Below are 5,774 nucleotides of genomic sequence, written 5' to 3'. Positions count from 1 at the left end.
CACCCGGCCTATTTATTTACTTTTTAAGACAGAGTCTCACTCTGTCACCCAGGTTGGAATGCAGTGCCATGATCTTGACTCACTGCAACTTCCACCTCTTGGCCTCCAGTAATCCTCCCACCTCAGCCTCCCTAGTAGCTTGGACTACAGGTGCACACCACCACACTTGTTTTTTTTTTTTTTTTTTTTTCAGTAGAGACATGGTTTCACCATGTTGCCAAGGCTGGAGAATATTTAGATTGACGAGGGTCTGAAACTTGTTCTTCCAAATGAATTAACATAGTTGTTCAATAGAAACTGATACTGTCATAAATACAGTTTGGAATGTAAAACTTATCAAAAAGTTACAGACCTTGAGAAAATCTTATATTTGATTTTATTTATTTATTTTTTTTTAATTTGGGGATTCTGCTAGGTCAACTTCTAGTTTTGTAATGTTCTACAATTGGAATGAATCCTCATCATAAGAGAGCGGTGTTCTGCCTAAGTAGAGAGTTCATCCAAATTATGATCAAGCTTGACAGATGAACCTCTTCTCAAATCAGATTGTGAAGTAGGCACTATGACACTCGAATAAAGCAGTAGAGTTACAGTAAAGGGAACAATATCCTCTTTATTGCCTTTTCTTCACAGTTCAGAACACAGACCAGTCTGGCTAATTTGGAAATGGTGACAGTAATGGTTTGTAAATGCATAATTAGAAGATTTTAAAAATTTTAACATTTCATCCTTTAAATGTGAGGTAAAATCAACAGTGAAAATGAAATGCCTATCCAGCAAAAATAGCTCCAATTGGCTCATTATTCAATTCTGCCATTCTCTTTCTCATTCAAAAGGCCCGTATTTGCCTTTTCTTGTCTATGAAGATATTTTGGAGTCTAAAAGGATTGTTGTCATAAACAAGCTATAATGTATAACCTTGGCTACTTTCTTCAAGGGTGTTTTTAAGAATAAAATAAAACCTTGGTGCTTGCTTCATTAATATAGATACTAAAATTGGAACAGTGCAGAGATCAGCACAGTCCCTGTGCAAGGGTGGTTCACACATTTGTGAATCATTCCATATTTTTCAGTCTTTGTATTGGAGGAGATGAGAGTATGGAGAGAGGATGGAAAAGGGGATTCAAGGGTACTTGATCTCTATCACGAATATTTTACTTATATTAATAAAAGTTCATCTTCACGTATGAATCGAAGTGTTAGTTTTATGTTGCTCTCTACTGTCTTTGTGTTTAAATATTTAAAAAATATTACAGCAGTCATTTCATTTCCAGGTTTTTATTTCTTCTAATTTTATTTATTTATTTATTTATATTTATTTATTTATTTATCTATCTATTTATCTATTTAGAGACAGAATCTCAGTCTGTTGCCCAGCCTGGAGTGTGGTGGCCTGATTACAACTCACTGCAGCCTTAGCCTCCCAGGCTCAAGTGATCATCCTACCTCAGCCTCCTGAGAAGCTGGGACCACAGATGTGTGCCACCACACACAGCTAATTTTTGTATTTTTTTGTAGAGACAGGGTTGCCTAGGCTGGTCTCAAACTCCTGGGCTCAAGCAAGTCTGCCTGCCTCATCCTCCCAAAGTGCTGGGATGACAGATATGAGCCACTGCTCCAAGCCATTTTCAGTTTTTTAATCTAAAGAAAATAAATCAGAAGTGTATGCTAAGATGTATGCATAAGAATATTCACTTCAGCACTATTTATAATAGAAAAAAATGGAAACAAGCTAAAAGTTGAACAATACAGAAATGGCTAATTATAGCAAAGTTATGTGATTATTATGCATTTATTTGGAAATCTTTCATTATGTTTCTTATTGCTGCTGTAATAAATTACCACAGGTCTGGCATGGTGACTCACACCTGTAATCCCAGTTCTTTGGGAGGCCGAGGCAGAAGGATTGATTGAAGCTGGGGAATTGGAGTCCAGCCTGAGTAACATAGCAAAAGCCTATCTCTACAAAAAAAAAAAACCAAAAAAACCCAAAAAACAACAACAAAAAAAACAAAACACACACACACACACACAAAGCTAGCTGGGCATGGTGGCATGAGCCTGTAGTCCTAGCTACTTGAAAGCCTAAGGTAGGAAGATCGCTTGAGCCCAGGAGTTCGAGACTGCAGTGAGCTATGAGTGTGCTACCGCACTCCAAACTACAGGACAGAGCGAGACACTGTCTCTAAAATAAACACAAACTTTGTGTCTTAAAACAACACGAATTTGTTACCCTACTAGTCTGGTGCGAGGGCAGAAGTCTAAAATGTGTCTCCAGGGAAAAAGAAAGAGATTGGCAGGGCTGCGTTTCTTCTCGGGGGAATACTTTTCCTGACTTTTCTCAGCTTCTGGAGGCTTCCTGCATCTATTGGCTCATGGCCCGAACCTTGCATAGCTCCAGCCTTTTGCTTTTATTGTTACACTTTCTTCTACTGACTCTGATTCTTCTCCCTCTCTCTTGTGATTATATCATGCCCATCCAAATAATCCAGAATCATCCATCTCAAGGTGCTTAAATTAATGTCTTCAAAGTCCCTTCCACCATGTAAAGTAAGATATTCATAGGTTCTGGGAATAAAGACGTGGTCAACAAACCAGTGGGAAATTAGGATATCTCTTCAACTTTTATATCATTTATATACACATATATCAACTATTATGTACATACTTGGATGCAATTCACTACAAAGCAAACTAGTTCCTCTCAAAAGTTGTTTTCTTATTAACTATTATTTTTAAGTTGTGTAAAGTATAAACCTCTGTTTGAAGTGCATCCTTCAGTGTGTAACATGAATTCTTGCCCCAGATATCAGGTGACTTCAGTCTTACATGTGTATATCATGCAGGCTGGCAGTTTTCCATTCATTTTGTTGGCTAATACCCAGATATCTACTTTTAGAAATTAAGCAAGCAGGGAAATGAATCATTTGTAAGTAAAGGTCTTAATCTGCCTGACTGGCACTTTCTTCTCTTTTCTATGTATCAAGGACACTTAAGTGTTAGAAGGAACAGTCTGATGCTGTATCATTCCAGATATCTTTTAAATCAGAGTGTATATAGTACACACCAAATGACTGGCATGCAAGTTTCTGGTTTCAACCACGAGATTAACATAGCCTGGATGAGATTAACAGAGACTGGAGAATCTAGCATTTACTCTTCCATTTCACTTGATTTTCTTTTTTTCTTTAGTTATGCTACATGTTTTGTTTTTTTCTATTACAGAAAATATTCTATTGAAATTAACAAGTGTAACTATTAACACTATAATTTAAAGATTCATTAAAAAGCAAAATTTAAAGAAATTCAACCACATGAGTATAATAATCAATCATGCCCTTTTGGTGGTTTAAAATGCTATTAGAGCCTTTCCCTTCACATTTTGTGAGAAAATATGAGTCCTAATTTCTCCTCAAATACGAATGAGATATGTGAAAACAATGTAATCTTTCAAAAGGCAGCCATTATTTTATGTATTTGTGCTCTGTGAGAATCTATTAATCTTTCAAAAAATTATTTGGTGGACTTTTTAAAAATAAAATTTGGAAAGTCATCTGAATTTTGGAAAGGTTGGTAAAACCTGTCTCATTCTATCATCAACTATGATTTTATTACTTTCAGATACAATTTCCAATTATAATCCCAAGTCAATAACATGAGAGCTATTAATGCACAATTAACTATACATCAGATAAATTATCTTTTCTTTTTTACTTAAAATATTCTATAGTGTCATATGGAAACCATGTATTGCTTTGAAACCAGAAATGTTAAATTCCATATTTTTAAATCCCAAATCATTGATAACTCTAAATAACTGTTAAACTGTTGTAATTTCTGTTGTTTTTTCCTATGTTTCTAGTTTCAATTAAAAGACAAGATCGAGATTTTACTTATTACCTGTGTCTTGGAGCTTGTCACACACAACCTCTGAGCATCACATTTCTCCTCTGTAAAGCAAAAATAACAATCCCTTCCTTAGTTCAGAAGGTGGTTGTAAAAAATAAAATAATAGAAAACCACATGGTAAACTCTACTGCAACTAGAAATGCAGTATTATTTTCTATCGGAAATATTAAGTAGTTAGATAAGCATCCCAAATTTATTATTTCAGGCACTTGAAACCTTAGGCTTGGAATGTTACAATGAGTAAGTTATACCTCTTCCTACCACCCTTTCTCCATGTTGTCACCAAAATTATTTTCTCAGAGATGTTATGCTCTTCACTAGAGTCAGCCTCCTTAGACTCTGTCTTTCAAAGCTGTCTTCGATATTGCCCACATTTCTTGGCTCTTCTCCAGTAGCCCTGAAACTTGATGACGTGCTCTTCACCCAAGTCATCAAGTTTTAAACCTGTATTCTTTCTGCCTCTGTTAACTTGCTCATGTAATTCACTTTAATGGAAATACATAGTCAACCTCTTATGGTGTCTTCACTTCTTGTCCTATCCAGTACTGAATATGTAACCCTATCGCCTCTGAGAGAAACCCTAGTACAGAATGTGCTCCTTCCTCTATATATGCTCACTGCTTTTAAAAATACCAACAGTTTTCAGGCCCATAGTTTGCTTTCTGGAGCTCATATTTTTATCTATTTAATAAAGTTGGTACTAAGCTCAAGATGTTTTCAAATTGCCCTTATATCTTACAGTGTAGAATCAACAGATGAACCACAAATAAAAACAATCATGAAAGAGGATGGAAAAAAAAAAAAAGAGTGGAGGCAAAGTTTTGAGGTGTTGGGAAAAGAAATCACTATCCAGAACAGAGGAGTAAAAAATATTTGGAGGAGAAGTGTATATATATATATATATATATATATATATATATATATATATATACACAATAAAATAAACAAAGAAATGAAACAATTCAAATTCTTCCCTTGGCTGTTGATTCTTGTTTGTTTTAATGGTTCCCTTGTGTTTTCCTCTAAGGATTTAAAGACCTTTTTAAAGTTGGATCAGTGTGGAAAAAGGAGACATTCAGCATTTCTTGCTGCTTAATTTTGAGATGTAAATCCTTTGAATTTCACTGTTTCTGAACATTTTCTCCTTTCAGTTAGTAAGGATAAGGAGAGTGGTCATGATTCAGTACCATTTTGGTATCTCTGAGTTATGAGAAAATGTAGAAACATTTTGTTCAATGTCTTATTTTTAAGGAAGAGATCTGCTTTCACAATTAATTTATTCACTGTCTTAATTATTTGAGCTTTTGTCACTGATACCCAAGGCTCTTCTGTTAAACATTGATGAATTTATTAACACTTTCCTAAAAATCAGATAAAAATAGGAAGTGATAGTCAATTTTGCTTTTAATTTTCAAGGTTTTCTTGAGGGGACAATCTTCAATTTCATTTAATTGTACCCATGTTTTAAATGTAAAAATAATTTAATCCAGTGTAATAGAAAATATGAACATTATAAGTCACATCATGATAATAACTACCATTTATTTAGTACCTACTATATGTCAGGTGCTCTATATACATATATCTGATTCTCACAAAAATCTGAAGTCACCAGTATCTTAATAGACATTTTATAAATGTGGAACCCAACTTTTTAAGTGAATATGTTGCTCAGCTGATCAATGACAGAGTCACGTTTTTAATCCAGTGCGAACACACATACACATTTTTGACTGTGCCATACTGAACTAGCCAAGCATTTTAAAAATTATCAAATGTCTTCAAACTCTCTGTAGCTTTTGTAAAAATGAGACAAAAGAAAACATATAGGTTCCAAAACCTCTAATTATTTAAAATTCATAGTA

The 5,774-nt window shown here is 34.5% G+C and overlaps 1 non-coding gene across 1 annotated transcript; it reads left to right on the top strand.

Moving 5' to 3' along the window:
• The first annotated feature begins 966 nt into the window (after positions 1–966).
• LOC115900554 lies at positions 967–1,070 on the top strand. Its single transcript, XR_004060233.1, has one exon. It is a non-coding gene; the product is annotated as a U6 spliceosomal RNA (small nuclear RNA).
• Positions 1,071–5,774: the final 4,704 nt, after the last annotated feature.

Source organism: Rhinopithecus roxellana, chromosome 11 (genome assembly GCF_007565055.1).
Source record: "Rhinopithecus roxellana isolate Shanxi Qingling chromosome 11, ASM756505v1, whole genome shotgun sequence".
Taxonomy (NCBI): domain Eukaryota; kingdom Metazoa; phylum Chordata; class Mammalia; order Primates; family Cercopithecidae; genus Rhinopithecus; species Rhinopithecus roxellana.
Note: the sequence above shows the minus strand (reverse complement) of the source record. Positions and strands in the feature narration are given on the sequence as shown.